Source organism: Molothrus aeneus, chromosome 1 (genome assembly GCF_037042795.1).
Source record: "Molothrus aeneus isolate 106 chromosome 1, BPBGC_Maene_1.0, whole genome shotgun sequence".
In the NCBI taxonomy this organism is placed as follows: domain Eukaryota; kingdom Metazoa; phylum Chordata; class Aves; order Passeriformes; family Icteridae; genus Molothrus; species Molothrus aeneus.
The window spans coordinates 44,178,064-44,196,241 of NC_089646.1; the positions used below are offsets into that span (position 1 = coordinate 44,178,064).

Below are 18,178 nucleotides of genomic sequence, written 5' to 3' on the forward strand. Positions count from 1 at the left end.
CCCGGCCCCCCTAAACCCCGGGCTTCCCTCTCGGCGCAATCACGGCTAATCTCCCTGCCAGCCCCGGTAAGACCCTGCCCCGGTAAGACCCTGCCCCGGTAAGACCCTGCCCCTCATCCCTGGCAGCCGCTGCCGCAGCCGCGGCTCCTCATTGACATTCGCCGCCCGCGCCTCGCCCGCCGCCGCTCCGCGCCCCGCGGCGGGGCCGCCGCCTCCCCCGCCCTGCCGCAGCCAGGGACCCTTCCCGGGGAGGCCGGGCCGGCGGAGCCCCGCCCGCCGCCGGGCCAGCAGCAGCGGCAGCGGCAGCAGCGGGCGGCGGAGGGTGCCCGGCAGCAGCAGCAGCAGCAGCAGCAGCAGCAGCAGCAGCAGCAGCAGCAGCAGCAGCAGCAGCAGCGCCGCTCGCTCCGCAGCGCAAGGGGAGGTGAGCGGCAGAGGGAAGCGGCGCCCGGCTCCTGCTCGCCGGGGCTCCTGCTCGCCGGGGCAGGGGCTGCGCTGTTCGCTTCGCTTCGCTTCGGCTCGGCGGCACCAGCACTGGAAGGGATGGGGCTCCTCTTGTGAGATGCGTTCGCTCCTCGGTTTGTCTTCTTGTTCTTGTCACACGAGAGGTGATCCGAATTGGCGGCAGCCTGGTGGCCAGCGCTGATAGTTTAAGGAGCGTTGCGTTGTAGCTGTCCTTCTGCGGCGTACTGGGCTCGGTTATATGTGAATAAGCAGTTTCAGGGGTAGGTACGTCGTGAAAATAGCGTGTGGATTATTGTCACTCTTTTCGAATGGGTGGGAGCTGCGAGGGAAGGTGACATTAGTATCTATCATTCCGTGAAAAGCATCATATCTCGGGTAGAAGGCAGGATTTTTTTGTTTTTTTGTTTTCCAGGCAGGAACGACCAGGTGCTTCTCTCGACCAGTTTGCAGAGATGTGTATTGGTAATATTCAGCCAAAGGCACGAGACTGCTCCATATCAAAATGAACTGGGAGCCTGTGGCTTGCATGTTATATTTAAAGTAGAGCACTGCATCCTTTCTTAAAGATGTCTAGAAGTGTAACCACAGAAAAAGCCTGTTGTAGTAGTGATAGGCAGTTTACTAGACATAGCCTTCATATATTTATCTCATATAGTAGGAGGGGCCAGACGCCTGTTTCAGTAAAATATTTTAAAGCACAGATTGTAGAGATGGTTGTAACAGAGATAAAACAACTATGGATAAGTAATTAAGGATTGAACAGACTTATATGGGAAAAATGGGGAAGGAAATTGAACTGTGCTATGAATAAATGGCCATGCTTGTACTACAAAATATCTACTGTATCAGAGAAAATTCACCTCTCTTAACTGCAGAAAGCAGTCAGGCATTCAAGGTCTGTGGAGGGAGGGAGTCCTTTATATGGAGATGCTGCTGTGGAAAAAGCCGCTAATTAAAGCAAGTAGGATCAGTTCATCTTTATCCTATTGACAATTTAATGTTCAAAAATGACCCTTTGACTGCCTGGGAAGGTAAATCAGCAATGAGAACATGCTTTTGATAAATGAGGGTGGCATTTTACACCTGGCCTTTATTTTGGGGGTGGGGGGGTGGGGGGAGAGGGGAAAGTGTGCTAATCAGTAGATTAAGGAATGCAATGCAAAAGAAAAAGAAAATTTAAGTAAACATTTTCTACGAATGCTTTGCAGCACTATCCCTGGAAGGCAGATGCAACTGTTCAAATCTATGTTAAGTTCATCAGAGTGAGCTCTGATGTTTGCAGAATGATTTTAACCAGATAATTTGTACAGATAGATAATAGTATAGTAACAGTGACACTGTGTCTGAAGATATTCTAGAGACTTAAGAACTTAACTAGACCTAAAACTACACATGCAAACAATTGGCTGTTGTCTACTATGCTGTTGTCCTAGAGTGACCTATTCCCCTCTCCTTTATGCCAGACTTACTGTAAGTCAGAATCATAAAGTAATATTTCATGCAGATGGAGTGAAATTATTCTGCTAAATTTCTTACCAGTTATTCTGATTGTGGTGGACCATGCTAATCAACTGTGTGAACACCAGTTATTCCTTTTAAAAAAATGTGTTACTTTGGAGCATTTGAAAACTGCAGAAACACCTTTAATCCTATTAGAACTGATGGAATGTGCTCTACTCTTGTAAACTGATGTTCTCCAGACTAATGCCAGGTATAGAATAGTTTGAACTTTTGTCTTTCCACTGGAGAGATTAAAGAAGGACAGAAGCCAATTACAGGTGTTACAATGGTAGAGATGCAATTATGTGATTGCACCCAAGATCTGCAGTTATAACAGCAGAATTAAAAAAAAACCCACAAGGTTATTATTGACAAAATCTTTTATTTCTGCTAAAAAAATGGATGTTTCAATATACTGCTGACATATCTGCAATATTGTGCATACATTAAAGAGATTTTATGTGTTGTCACTGCCTCTAAAAGTTTGAAAACACTGGGCAATCTTTCCTCTCCTGGCAACAGCAGGCAATATTCCTAAGTGCTTGTGCCGTAGCATCTCCTCTGGTGCTGCCTTCCACTGGAGGTCTTGCCAGGGCTGAGTTTTGGCTTAGCAGATAAGCTGAATCAGCACAGATTACAATTCTTCACAGCCTGCAGCTCCCGCAAAGCAAGAGTTCAGCTAAGCTGAACTTCTTGGTGACCATGCCACAGAGCTCAGTTGGATCAATGAAAACCAACCAACTCATGCTTCAGTCTAGCTCATTGGATTATAGGTAGACCAGAAGTTTTGGCCATGCTATAAATTGGATTCATCCATTGCCAGGTAAATAGGGGCAATTAATTGAATAAATTCTATTGTATGTGTTTGCAAATTATCGATTCTTGTTAGAGTTAGTGGATATGTGTAGAAAACTTTCCCTGCCTTGTTCCATGACATCCTTGCTTGACCAAAATATGAACTGGTATGCCTGGCTGTGCTTACTAAAAAACTAAATTAATTAATAAGTAACCTATGATTTTTTATGAGCAGGTACTAAGTTTTTGCATCCAAAGCTCAGCTGTGTTGTGGAGCACAACTACAGACAATATGGTGTCTACAACAGATCTTCTTTGAGTGATAGGGAGCAATTTTATACCTATGATACTGAAGATATTGAAAGCTTAAAATCAGTAGAAATTAAAGTGAACTAAAAATCTTGTTATTCCCTGAATTATTTCAAGGAAACCATTAGGCACAGTTACTGTGGGGTAACTACAAATGACTCATCTGGAGGCATGTCCTGGCCACAGTAATTATACAAAACAGGAAGAATGAAAGCCTCTGTTAAGTTTTTAACTTAACATCCACATAGATAAAGCTTCTTTGTCAACTCTCTTGTCTGACTGAAGACTGAGTTATTCTTCAAAAGAAACAGGAGTGAGCTCAGGTTATAACTTGGGATCTGCTTTGTAGTCTGTTATAAATAAAGCTTTTCAGACTTTGAGTTTAAGATACTAGGACTCAGAATGGTGAGGTTAGAGGTGTAGATCAATAGATCATTAGTAACAGGAGTGTGGTAACTGTTGAAATAAGGAGTGATGGGTGTAGGAAAGAATGACCTATCTCTTGCTCCTGGCTGATGGAGGAAATTAATTATGCAGAACACTTAGCCATCTCTTTGGGCAAGAACATGATACATCTCTTCTTGGTACTGAGTAATCCTTGCCACTGATGATGATATATGTAATCCATGGGTAAAACACTCATTGTGACCTTTGGTTTGCTGATAGCATTCCCTGAGAGATGTGTATGAGCTGGCATGCTTGCCAGTTTTCCTTTGAAAAGCTCTCTGGGGCTGGGTAAGGGTCCAATTTGTTCTTTATTATGGGAATGAATTCTCTATTCTTTCTCTTCATTCCTCTGCATCAGAAAAGCAGGTTTTATTCAGTGTGATGGGAGGCTGAGGGAAAGATTTGCTAAAAATTGCCTTGGTAGTCACCATTTGGGAGCATGATATAAAGGGGAGACATAAATGTAATTTTACAAGTGGCTAATGCATTAAATACTGAAAGTAGAAGTACTGATCTTGCTGCAGGCAGCAGTGACCACTGGAGCTTTTCTCCTAAGAGAAGCATGATTCTTAGGGTAAGAAGCATCTCTAACATCTGGGTTCATTTTCAAAGTCATTTTTGCATCTGTTCCATTTGTGAAATGTGGAGAACTCAAATGAAATTCTTGCACCACTGTTCAGGATCAACTTTGTAATTTGGCCAGGTCAGTAATGTACTATGGTGAACCTGTTTTAAAAGAAGAGTTAAGTAGATTTGGGAACAGGGCTCTGTTTACAGGGTTGTAGAACCACTGAAGTTGCAACCATCCCTCTGGATGGTTGTAGCCAACCCGTTGTTCAAAACATCTAGAGCAGGGTGCACAGGACAGTGTGCAGCTGAGTTTTCAATGTCTACAGTCGCTGGGGTTGGAGACTCCAGTGCCTCTCTGGGTCACCTGTATGTGTCTTGGACCAATCTCACACTGGGAGTTTTCTTCTGTTTAAATGCAGTTGCTTGTGTTTTCAGTTGTGCCTGTCGCATCTTGTTCTTTCAGTGAGCCCCTGAGGAGAGCTTGGCTTCCTCTTCTTTGCTGTCCCTTTGTCACATGGGCATGCTCCTTGTCTGTGGTCAGCTTGTCCACTGAGAGTCCCAGGTCTTGCTCTTCAAGTCCATTTTGCTAGCCACTTGCCCTCCAACCTCTGCTAGCACAAAAGGCTAAACAGAAAGGTGGGAAGAAGAGAAAATGACAAAGGGAAAAGAGTGGGAAATGTGGTGGGAGGTGGGTAGGAGTGTGCAGAGGAATGCAGGCATCTGGAGACATTATGCTGTTTGCAGCAGGCTGGTTTACCTCAGCCCCATTATAGTGCTATTGAGGGAAGACCACATGTCAATCCACAAGTGCTTTTATGCCTGGTAATTGAAGCAGGATTTAATGCATCCTGTCGTTGTAAACAATGACATTAGTATGAATCAACTAGGATGTGTGAGTTTTTTCTCTGAGGTTGGTACATATGCTTCCAGGGCAGCCAGGAATTTCCAACAGTCTTTGCAATGGCAGAAATTCAGGCAGTTTTGGTGTGATTTAATAAAAGGTTTGGCTGGGCAACTCACTTTGCCTTATTAAGCTTATTAAGGCAGGCTTTTCCAGGAATGGCCTTTCAGTAAAACATCATGATTCCTAAAGGAACAACAATAGTTTTATGACAGGCCACCAGTACGATATGTTAGTTATGGAAGAAATGGGTGAGAGAAGACTTCTGTGGTCACTTAAAGGATCACTGGCATTCATATTTTAATCCAGTGGCAGTCCTCTAGAGTAGATGGTGCAGGACTAAATTTAGTAGTCCTTTATGGTGGTTGTAAAATGGAGGTTGTGTAATGAGGTTGATTCTGGTGTTTCTTAACACTTGTACACTGGAGCATAGAATTCCTTGGTGTTTGGAAATCACAAAGACTCCAACCACTGGGAATCTTTCCTAGCTCAGAAGTAGTTGCAGCTTGTCCTTATCATTAGTCCATACCCACATCCACTGTAAATAGGTCACTCAAAGTCAATGGAGCAGTATCTGTCCACCCTCTGTACATTGTTTTTTTTTTTCTTCCAGAAGATCGAAAGTCACCCAAGAAACAAAAAATATTGTTTTCCTTTTCAAAGTCACCAGAGGTGTGATCCATGGTAAGGTGTTAGAACAATGCTATCAAAATTCTCATTACTTTCATCCAGGCACTTGTCAAGGTCTGTGTCTCAGATGTCCCTTTTCTTAACCTGCGGCCTCTCTGCCAAGTCGAGTGGTCCTAGTCTGTAGTTCAGTGAAGCTCCTCTTTAGCCCACCATTCGAAGGACAGCAGCCACTCACCTCTGTCTGAACCCTGCTTGCTTTAGGACTCCTTGCTGTTACAGGGAAATAGAGATTGATCACAAAAAAAATTGCTGGCTGCCTCTCCTGACCTACAGGCCCTGGTCCATTCAACAGGTCTGAGATGGCAGGAGGGCTTCATGTGCTAAGACCAGATTTACTTATTTCAAATAAAGTATAAAGTATAAGTATAAAGTACAGTATTTACTTATATTGTATTTGACATTATGTTGGATTTGTATTCTGAAGGAGTAACACAGTATTATGCCAAAATCCCAGTGCAAGCATGCTGCAGAAATTGTAATATATAGTGGAATTGCAATGCAAGCTGCTTCCTCATGCCAGTCCCTGCATGCTCCACTGTCGTGAAGAAGGTGGATTTCTTCTAATTAGAGAGGTCCAAAACCAGGGGTTGAATACAAATATAACCCACAAATGTTCAGATTACCTGCATAGTGTGGCATTTCAGGTTTTTTCCCTAGCAGTTTGCATTGTGGTGCTTAATTGGCAAGAGTGTGTGTTGTATTTTTTCCCCACATTAGGTCATGACTGTCATTTTACCCAGTACTTCTGAAAGACAAAACTTATACTTCATAGAAACCAAGTCCTGAAACTTGTTGGGAGTAAAATGTTGTGTAATGTTGTTATTTCTTGGAGATTGAAAATCAAGGATTCTCGGGTAATTGTGTGTGACCTTTCAGATCTGAGATCTGTCTGCATCAAGGCAGAGGCATAGATCCCTTAAAACATGTCCCAGGATCAAGGCTTTTTCTGGCTCCATCAATAGTTTCAGGTTTGAATAGCAATCAAACCAGATGTAACATGTGTCATCAGTGTGTGACATGCAGGGATGGGGTGGCTTTGTACCCTTAATGGTGAGAATTTACATCAGGATGTAAAGCTACAAGTGGTTCATATAGTATAAAGTGTCACCACTTAGAATTTTAGACATTTTCAATTTTCCATAATAAAAAGGGAGGGAGAGACCAGCCTACAGAGGATGTGTACACTGCAAACCCCATATACAAAAAGCTATACTAACCTTTGAAATACTCATAAACAATTTCTGTGGAGAGCAGGGACGGCTTTTAAGCAGCAGGAGCCAAAATGTGGAAAGCAGCAAATATGCATCCCATTTTCTGTGCCATGATGCTGGAGCCAGGGGTGTCTGGTGAAATCTCATAATGAAACAGTTGTTTGAGCAGTTGAATACAGCCCAGCAAAGCAGCTCTTGAACTAACATGGGCTGCCTGTCTGCCAGTAAACAGATAATTATGCTCTGCTGTTTAATTGCACTTCCATGAAAACTGCAATATGTTTTTTGTAAAATCCATGAAAATGTGTCCTGCTTGTGGATCCTGCATATAGGGATCAAGATACTGGGGAGGGGTGTCAGGTACAGAGGTAATGCTCTATATGCTGAACACTGTGCAGTGGGGAGTCAATCATATATAAGTGACTCCCTCATAGCTTTCACAGAGGAAAAGTGTATAAGCAGAGAACCTGTTGCTTGGTTTTCAGAAGTCCTTTTGATTCAGATAACCAAATTTAGATACCTGGAAGGCACTGCAGCTCTGGATACATTTGAGGAATCTCACTGTGACTCCCTGAGTAGTTAAAAAAAAATCTTTGACTGAATTTTCCTACTGTCCCACTAATTCATTTTGTTCCTAAAAACCATTGAAAAGTGGCCAGGATCACTTTTTGGGAAGGTTTTTTCTTTTTTATTACCTTGATTGATGAATATAAATCTTGGCCAGTCTGTCAACCTCCAGTTTCTCAGATTAGTAGCATTCTTATTCTGAAACTAGTATTTAAATTGAATTTAGTCTCTTTCCACAAGAATCAAGAATCAACCTTTAACAGATAAATTACCAAATAAATTGACGATTCAGAGATGCAAGTTGTGCCATGTTTTTTTGTTAAGTGCTTGAATTTCTTAACATTAGGAGCATGTTGGGAAATCTGTAGGATATACACATATGGAATGTGACAGTCTGGAAAGTCCGAGTCTGCAAAGAAATCCTAAAGAGTCTTCTACTTATACACCCAAAAATCAATAACCTACAGAAACAATGTGGTCTGTAATCCATTACTCTGAAAGCTCTGGAGAGCAATAGGAGCCACATGGCACAGAGCCATATGTATTTAAATTGAATGCCTTATAAAATGAGATGAATAAACATCTTGGAATAATACACCCACTTCTGTAAATTTACAGGTTGCACCAACTGGCAGATTAAAAAATAAGAAAGAAAGAAGCTGGAAGAGATTTGATCACCAGGAAATCTGAACCAATGGACTGTGTGGATATAGATATGTTTGAAGGCATCTGCTCTTCCCCTTACAAGGTAAGGCACAAATGGATTTCTCTGGTTTGTGTCTCTTCAGTGCAGTGCAGCTCCCTTTTGTGGCACTGCCCAAGATGGTAGTGGATGTATCCTCCAAAGCTTGTTCAGCCTCGTGGCTGACTGCTAATAACTGTGGCCAGTTATTAATGACATAAGTGGATGATATGCAGACCCAAAAAAGCCTAAAGCTTCAAAAGTCAATGATGAATTTGGATCCTTGGGGCCTGTAAAATTCAAAGTTTTATTATATGAAGTACCTGCTCAGATAGCTCTACAGGTTGTCTATTTTTAGCATGTGCTAATAGAAGACCTTCCTGCTCACCTAAGGCATCTTTTTATGTGCTTATTAATTGCTGTAGATTGAAGTCGATTTGAAACCTGTACGTAGTTTAGCAGCTAATCAGGAGAAAAGGTCTCTAAACTAAATTACATAACCTGTCTCTGACTGGAGATGCAAGTTTTGCTGTTTTCTTTGTACCATTTTCATTTTTCACTCTCAGGATTGCTATATGGTTTTTTTTACAAAACCTGCTTGATTTTCCTTTTTTTTTTTCTCTACCAGTAAAAATATTTGCTTACTGGTCTAAACTGAAGGTGATGGAGAGCTTGATAGATTTGCTGGGCATCTTTTGCCTGATGCCCAGATATACTCTCGCTTACTCTGAATGTTTCCTTTACTGAGTTACTTTCAGGGAAGGTACAAAACATAGAATTTCAAAAAGCTACTTGAGGCTGATAGAAACACTTGAGAAACACATGAACTGAACTTGTTTTACAGTAAAACTTCTCATTTTCAAGATTATGTAGTTCTGCGTGTCTGAGGAGTGGCTATGTGGGACTTCATATTTTAACAATTTGGATCAACACAAGTTTGCTACAAAGGAAATGCAAAACCATACCAGCTCTGTGTTACTCAAGAGCTCAAATCAAGCAGCTGAGCAGTTGGAAAAAGGCATCTGCAATTGGGCTTAGCTGGTCTCTGCTTTAACTCAGAGAGGCTGAAGAGAGGACTTTCAGCTCAAGTCAGTGCAACTCTTAATGTCTCCATTTTCCCCAGCCAGTGTTAAATGAGAAGGGAAAAATCCTGTGCAGTGCTCTGCCATTGTTTCTATTCTGTATGGAAATATGACCACCAGTGTTATCAGTCTGCCATTTCCACAAGTGTGAGATAACCAGTCTCCTTCTTTTGTGGAAGAACTAAATTGAAGAGATCCTTAGGTGGGGAATGTAACAGACTGTGGCACTGCATCCTGTAGATACATGGTGGGGGGGCTCCCTTGCATGCTGAAATAAGAGGAATGACATGTATAAAGTATTCAGAAAATGCAAAGATAAGCAATAGGCAGATTCAACTTAAAAGGAAAAACACATTCAAACACTTGAGCACTTGGGACATTCCAGTAATTTTCCACAACTCTTGTTAGGAAGGAATGTACATGGATCATAAAAAACTGTAGGATCTGGTCTAGATAACAGGCATTTCTCTAGAGAGTTTTATTTCATCTACCAGATGGTTGTGTAACCCCTGGTGCCCACACTCAAGTGCCCCAGTGGAATCTGTTTTGCCATCAGCTGTTGCCAGCTCCCACAAGTACAGATGCCTGCTGGTCTGTGCTTTCCTGTTTGAACACCTTTACGCAAGGTGTGTGCAGGGGAGTGGGGAGTGGCAGCTTTGGTTCTGCCTGTGAGAAGGGACAATGCTGTTTCCTGTGCCTCCTTGCCTGCTTTAATCATGTCCTTCTCTGGATCAGAGCTTCCGGAGTTTGTGCTTCCTGGCACAGCAGGGAGCCCAGCCTTGGACAGGGCCTCTGGCTGTTGTGTGGCAAGTAATCCTTCCAAATAGGATTTGCATTCTTGCAGCAGCCCTTCTGGGGATAGAGGCTGAATGCATGGAGGCAAATTGTGCTTACACAGACATAGCTCAAGCCCAGCCATTCAGAACACCAGTCAATTACAGAGTTGTACACAAATTGAGTATCTGAGTATCTGAAGAGAACTTGTACTAGTGGCTAAGAAAAATGCACAGGGTCAGAGTATTCTGCAGTGTCTTAGTTAACTGGATTTATTGGTGCTGCTTCACAGCAGAAATGTTGTTAGAGCCCCAGAGTTGCTTTGTTACTTTTAATTTGACAAAGGCTGTCATCCCTGCAGTGCTGCTGTGTGGAAATGTGAGCTTGCAACTCAGCTACTTCTGTGAACCATCTTGGTCTTCACCTAAAACTTCATTGATCTTTCAGTGCTGTGCTTGCCCTGTTTTAAAGCACCTGAGATGATCTACTACAGTGATTCTTGGTATCGGCATAGTATATATACTGTAGTTTATATAGTATATGTTGTATAGAGATTCTTGATGGTAGCCTGCAGCTGTTGGATAGAAAAAATAATTGGATGTAATAGTGGCTTAAATTGAAGCCAAACTTAGAATTCCTGAGCTTTTAAATTGTGATTTGTTTGTGGGGATTATTCTTGATAACCCTTTGGCCATGTTTATCCAGTTTTGGCTGAGAAATGAGTGAGAAACCAGAACGAAGCTTAGGAACAAATGACCTTCTGGTTTATACCCAACACAATACTCCAATATTACAAGAAGCTAGGTGAGTTTCTGTTAATATTCATGTCATGAAAATTAAGGCCTGAAAACCTCTGAAAATCCTAGATTAGAAAAGTTAAAAATGGAATAAACATTTTCTTCAACTCATCCAAATATTTTGTAGCTCTAGTTTTGTTGTGGGTTTTTTGTTTGTTTGTTTATTTCCTCTGTAGAACATAAGGACATGTTTTTTCTCCATATTGAAGCACTGGTAATTTTTAATTAAAACATTTGTTTTTAAACTAAGGTTAGCTGAATCAAAATGAGTTCACTTTGCTAGGAGTTTGCAGTCCAGCAGACTTTCTTTTACTTAAATTTAAAAAAAAATAATTTTGCTAATGACTTAGTCTTGTCTTCCTCCTTTCTGGTGCACTGAATTTTATGTACCTATTATTCACTTTTCTAGCCTTGATGAGACCTCAGTTGTTCTGCTGTGTTGGGTCCCACATAAAGAGAAAATGCATCTTTCTGCAAAGAATATATGATCAAAGAGGCAAGAAAGACTAGATGGGTATGACCCAGGAGCATAGGGACACTGAGACATTTTTCATCAGCATAGTAAGCAGTGCCTTTAGGAACCTGCAGGCAGCCATTTACATACACAACTTGGTAGCCTTGAGGTGATGGTGTTTTAAGGTGGTAGAGAATCAAAGCCTTTCATCCATGCAAGTGGGGAAGGATCTGAAGAACTGCACATTGTGTCACTGTAGTACTCCATCTATGCTGTTTTGATTTGAATAAGAGCAATTTGATTTAAATCAGCTTAGAAATGGGAGCAGGTTCTTGGCAGTGGGGGAAAGCCTTTTCCTTTTGGAAGTGAATGTGACATACAACTCGCCTGTCCTGCTGTGTAATTTGCCCTGACATTTGCTGGCACAGTAAGGTCTTACTAACTGCAGTGACATTTGCCCCGTGTGACATAATTCGGAACACTTTTTCATAATACTTCCACTTGAACTGAAAGCAGCCAAACTGTCTTTTCTAATTTCAGCTCTCTTGATCCCTTGTCCCCAGTGATAAATTCTGCCTTGCAGTGTTTCCCAGTGCTGCCTGAAGTAAAAAGATGAGATAGCAGCTAGCAACGCCAGGTTTTTCCCTTGTTGCTACTCTAGAGCGTGCTAGAAGTCCCTGATCCTTTATGAGCCAAATCCTGAAGGAGTTTTAGCTTCACAAGTCAGCCCTCCCAAAGCAGACATTAAGATGCAGAAGTAGCAACAGAGCCACCTAATGATCAGGTGTGTTTGTTCTTACCTCTAATACTACTAACACTGGTCACTAGTCACAGAATATTTTATTCAAAACCCATCAAAAGGAAAAAAGGAAAAAAGGAAAAAAAGGCACAGTTTACAGTCTAAACATGCAAAAAGCATTTTTTTGGTTTTGATGGGGAATTGTTTCAACTTTGTTTTCAATTTGTTTCTAAAAGAAAAGTATTCAGTATTCTTTAGTAAAGAATATTGAAACAGTTGTTGCTACTTATTCATGTATTCAAGCTGAATGTGAGATGCAGCATTTATTTCTTGATGATTAGGTGGAAAATAAAGTTGTTTTGATAGCATTTTGTTCGTGTTGGTGACACTGAATGTACATAATTCACTCCACTTTGTGATATGGCCCTGACAAGTTTGATTACTATTTCTATCACTAGTAAGTGACAGTGTATCTTTCAGGCTGGTAGGAGACTGTGGGGATGAAAGTCTTTTGGGTGCAGTTAAATGTTGTCAAGTGTGGTGGGGAATTCACCATTAACTGGAGGAAGTTTGGGATTATGGTCTCTTGCTCAGTATCTGGTATGGAAAATAAACTGGTATATTATGTCAAATCAGAGTGTGAAATCTGATAAAAAGATGAACTTGCTATGAGACTAATCTAAGAGGCTCCATCAGTACTGGCAGAAAGAAGGAAGCAGGAACCTGGCTATGCAGGATGTCATAGTGCTCCCTCTGGTTTCTCATCAAACATAGAAATGAAAGCTGGGAGACTTTTAGGTATTTACTTATATAGCCTCAGGTTCCTCACAATCCACAATGAGCCATAGTTTTGAGGACAACCTTGTATCAGCTCTGTGGGGTGGGGAAATGCCCTTATCCCACCCCCCCCATACAGATGGCCACTAAGATTAGCCCAGGATCATCATGCAAAGCAGAGAACTAAATTCTGCTTCTAAAACTAAGCATCAGACCTGGCTATACTTTTACATGCATGGGCTGATTTTTCTGCAGAATGAGTGGGCCATGCCATACCTGTCCTCAGATTAAGGATCAGTCTGTTAAATTTCAGCTGTGCATTTCTAGGTCAGATTTAAAGTGAGTAAAAAGGTCACACTTCAACTCTTCGCTCTTCAGGAAGAGAACTGAAAATAGTAAACGGAGAACAGAGAGCTACAGAAATTCAAGAGACTCAGTTTTCAAGAAGCAGGACACACTGAACTTCTAAACTCTAATCCGTCCGCAAAGGTGAAATTGCAGCTGAGATAGCATCAGTTTGTGCTAAAGAGGTCCCTATAAATGAGGATCCTCATACAGGAAATTAAGTCAGTATAGAAAATCTATACGGGGTGACTTGTGTATTTGTTTTTGTATCTGTGCATGTTAGATTACTAGAAGGGAAATTTTAATACTCTATTTGTGATTTAACCTTTTCTTTCTTTGTTTCTGTTTTCCTCTTGTTTTTTATTCTTCCTTACATGCATGTCATTATTGCTTAGATTTAGTTAGATGTTAAACTGCTTAAAACCAAGCTTTTGCAAAGCAAAAGCAAAGTAACATTCTTTTTAAAAACTTGTCTTTTGGCACTTAGTGTGCCAACAACAGTGCTAAGAAGTCAAGGGAATGCCTGCAAGTAGGCAATTGAAGTGAAATTTCACATATGAAAGCCAGCATCCTCTTTTGCAACTAGTTGGGGATGTTTATGGCTGTGAAAAGCTTGCTGACTGCCGAGTTGTCAAATCAAAGTGCTTAAAAAGTTGGGAAAGATTTTGACTTCTATATATGTTCTGTAAAAGCCTGTTTTCATGCATTTCTGAGTGGGATTCAAAGTTAAACTGTTATCTTCTTCTAAATGTGTACAGACATGGGAAACTGATAGATATGATGCACTATGTCAGAAGAAGCCACAGTGGTGGTTTTTTGCTAGAAAGTGAGATGAAGGATGATCTGAACATGGTCTTAGCTGCAAGATCTGATTGTTTTTTTGGTTTTGTTTTTGGTTTTGTTTTTGGTTTTTTTTGGCATGGCTTTATCTAATTTCCTAATTATCTACCTTAAATATTTCCTTTGGTTGAATGGAGTAATAGCTTGACTTTGGGAATGAAATGAGGGGGTGGAAATATATGTGCAGTTGCTGAAGCTCCACATTGTTAAAAATGCAGACTTCTGGTATTATACAACTTTGGTCTCATTTGAACAACGTGATCAGCAGGCAGCATTGTCTAGGCATCCTAGTGAACTACCAAATAAGTATTTAATTCCCTAAATCCTCTATTGTGGTTGTCTTTTGTATGCATCAATGTCATAACTCATGTTCTCTTTTTTAGCTATTCAAAGAAAAGATTGGTTCTTTTTTTTAAAGTTATGTTCTTTGTCCTAATCCTTTTTTTTTGAATACTCTGATGAATTGTACTTCTTGCTCATTTAGCTGCATCCAGTGTTGACTTTCCTTGCTCAGCTTAGTCACATTTTGGAGATAGGATATATTGTCTATAAACTTCAGGTAGTTCAGCTGCTCTGCCTTTTATGCTGATTCTTTTTTAATTTTCCACACCATTGTCTGGAAGAGACTTTCAAAGCTAAGAATAACATCAGAGAGTCACCTTGTTCTGTTCTTTCTGATTTGGTGTTATTAGCTGCTCATGCCTTATCTTATGGTAAAGTCAACTCCAAAAATGGTGCATGTAAAGTCTTGTTCTCAGAGCTTTTCTTTAAATTGAAAGATGTTTTACCTATCTCTATAAAGATACTAATTTGCAATTGTTTCTTTCTCTTTTGAAATGTCATTTTCATGCCCTTGAATACAGTCTCTCTTAACATCTTGTCTTAGGCAGACAATGTTTATTTTATTTTCTCATTCTGTCACACAACCTAATAGCTTTCAGAATGGAAGCTGTCAGGTACCAATTGGCAGGAACCACCACACTTTAATTTTGTACTTTCTTTGGCAATTTAATAATGCTGTCTTCTTCAGTTTTCTGTTTCCCAATAGTAGTCTGCATCTTTCTTTATCTTTCATTAAGGCAAGGCATCATTTATGACTTTACCCTTTTGGAGGATGTGGTATCTTTCTTCCTTCCCCTTAGGCTGTTGAAATTCTTCTTTGATCTTCCTGCACCTTTCCAGGTTAATTTTAGTTGTCTTACGGGTGATCAATCTGTTTTTATCCAGCTTTACACTAAGTGGAATCTTCTTTGTGTTTCCCTCCTGGGACTGTCTCATCCCTTGAACTTTTGCTCTGTGGAAAAGTAGAAATATTCTGCTTCTCAATCACAAAAATATCAAACACATTTTCATGCTAGTAGGTAGCTTTTCTGGTGTCTTACTTAGGTAATACACAAAATGCATATCAAAGAGATTTACATGGTGTCTCTTAATCTAATGCTAGCATTGCTATAGTCCTGGGCTAAACTTGCTAGGCATGGTTAAAATCATGTCTGTCTCTTGCAGCATCAATTTTATGTGTATATGTATATGAAACCTGCGCTTTGTGCTCTTCACACACTTATATAAAACTTCCCAGTGACTTTCAGCTGGGTATCTGCTGAGTTTCCAGTCTTCTTCCATACAGAATCTTTTCTAATTTAATGTTGCTGGTCTCATGATTCAGGTTGCAGAACACCTGACTTCCAGGCTTGGAAGAGTGAAGGAAACCTGGAACTTGTTAAAAAAAATTGGCAAGAAGTGGAGGCGGTAATTTTCAACAACCCAGCCACAAACAGGTTGAGAAAACTTAATGCCTGTTTTCTCTCTGATGTAACTGGTATCGTGTATTTTAAAGTAAGCTCAGAAATAAAAGACTGAAATTCATATGCTGGACACATGGCAGATCAGAGCAAAGCAGTCCTAATGAAATAGCAGTCCTTTCTCTCTTCACATTAGCAGCTGCTGGGACAGAAGTGCTGTGATTTTCTCCTGCACAGGTAGAAAAGGTACAGAAAAATGATATAAGGGAAATATTCTGTAAAAATTTCCCTAGAGTGTTTGCTTTCAAGTATGAAAACTGTCTAGACTGATCAGTAGATCAGTTCAGGCATAGAAGAATCCATTCTGCAGATTTTTCCCTGCAAAACTGCAGAAAATTTCTAACTACCTCAGATATTGGAGGCACCAGCTCATCTAAGGTGTGCATCTGTTTCAGTAAAGCAAAAAAGATGGCTACTTTCCCAAATGTGTGTTTAGTTTTTAGGCACCATAGGGTACAGAGTACCAGCAGAACTCCCTAAGAATTAGGTTTGGATAGATGGCTACCAACAGTGACTTCTTCTTAAAAGGAAAGGTGATTTTAGATATCAGCAACTAATAGTAGAAAACCAGTCTAGCACTCAGTCTGATAGCACAGCCACGGAAGTTTGGTGCTGAGGCGGGAGCTTGGGAGAGACAGTTGGGGAAGGTGTTGAGGGGGTGGGAAGATAATTTTCACACTCTGCACAAGTAACATAAGCTCTGTGTTTAATCTAATATCCTGAAATCTGACATGGATAGCTATCCTCAGGGAATATTCACAGACTAATTGTAACTTCTTCTTTGACGAGAGGAGAATTCACTGAAACATTGCAGGAAGGGTAGCTGTGAAAATTTTTCCACACATTTTTTTTCAGTGCTTCCTATCTCCAGTTTAACCCTTTGTCCTACTGAATTGCCTTCATTATCCCTGTCTGATACAGAATACATTAGTGGGTTATGACAAATACTCAGACCCATTGCAACAATGGGATCATTCACTATTTTTCTTCAAACTTCCAGTAATATTTTTCAGTGGCTGTGGCACACAACCTTGCAGTGGTGCAGTGGCCTAGCCTCAGGCTTTCCCAGTGTTGTGTGTGCAATAATTTAACTTTACAATACCCTTCGGAGGCAGTATCTGACCTGTGTTAGGCAGTGCTTGGTGAGTAGTTATATCGTAATTATTCTAGCTGTTTATGAGTGGAAGTATGGTGTTGGGTGAAATCATGGAAGCTGGCCCCGTCACATACCATATATCTCCCTCCCAAGGTCTTAACACTATGATGACAGGAATGACAAAAATAGAAGCTGAGTCTTAGCTCCTGGGAGAGTGATTTCATCATTGGGCAGTGTATCTTCCCTTAGGACCTTCTGTGTATTTGCTTTAACCCACCTTCTTTCTACCTTTGTTGTAAAGAAGTAGCTTGACTCTAAATAAAATTTTAAATGAAGTTCGTAGCAATAATACATCTCTTCCACGGAGGTTTGCATTGTCTTTCTTTTTAAGTTAGATGTACTCGGAATTATACTGAACTCCTTGCTGTGTAGTCAGTACTGCATGAAAATTGAAAACATTCAAGCACCTTTTTGGAATGGAATGCCTTTACTAATGTTGCAAGGCAACTGAGTTCTGTTAGTTTTGTTTGTTGAAAATCAACCAAAACACAACAACATTTTTTGTTTCCCTCATCCCTGTGTCACAACCCTTAATTTTTTGTGTAGATGTTAAAAGCTAAGATTCTCATTCTCTAGACAGCCTGCACAACTTCACTCTGTTATCATTTGGATTATCGTGTGAGGTGTAACCAGGTCTTTTTATACTGTATAATAATTTGTGCGTTGTAAATGCAACAAAACTTGCAAAACATGATCGCCAAAGGACTGTTAAAGCTGATTTCTTATCACTGGAGCTTACAAGCTGTAGCTGACAGCTGGGAATACATGTAACTAGGTAAAGGTCAGAAGTAATCCACCTCTTTGCATTCTGGCACTGCAGACCCATTCTAAATACAGTAACTAGCTGCAGGGGTGGGTTCTGTTCAGATCTCCCTCCTGGCATACACAATGTGATGAGAAAAGGAGCTAATAAAAGCTTAGTTTTTTGTTTTGAGAGGGCTTGCCCAATTCCTTTTACTAAGGACCAGGCTGCCCAGTGCTTTGCTTTAACATCACCATCATCCAAAATAACTTACTGACTGGTCCAGAATAATACACTGACCACAAATCCTAGTCAGGAATTGTAAAAGTAGCTGATACCATAATGCTGCATGGGAAGGGCAGGAGCTGTTACAGCTGTAATTTTTAAATTTATTTTAAAGTTGTATTTTGGTTTTGGTTTTGTTTGATTTGGAGAAGTGTTTTTTTAATTTTGGTTTGGTTTTCCTTTTTAACTTGATATTGGAGATGCCACCTCAAGGGAATCCATAGGGGCATTTTCTCATTTATGCAGCATTT

General features: G+C 40.6%; 1 protein-coding gene across 4 annotated transcripts in view; it reads left to right on the forward strand.

Annotated features, from left to right (window-relative positions):
• Positions 1-329: 329 nt before the first annotated feature.
• Positions 330-18,178, forward strand: part of TMEM108 (transmembrane protein 108) — a 162,282-nt gene continuing 144,433 nt past the window's right edge. The window contains exons 1-2 of one of the 4 annotated variants that reach the window (XM_066571791.1): positions 330-421; positions 8,071-8,200. The gene's annotated coding sequence lies outside the window, so the exon portion shown is untranslated. Of the gene's footprint in view, positions 723-8,070; positions 8,201-18,178 lie in introns of all 4 variants that reach the window. The other 3 variants (XM_066571797.1, XM_066571781.1, XM_066571786.1) reach the window with 3 other exon arrangements.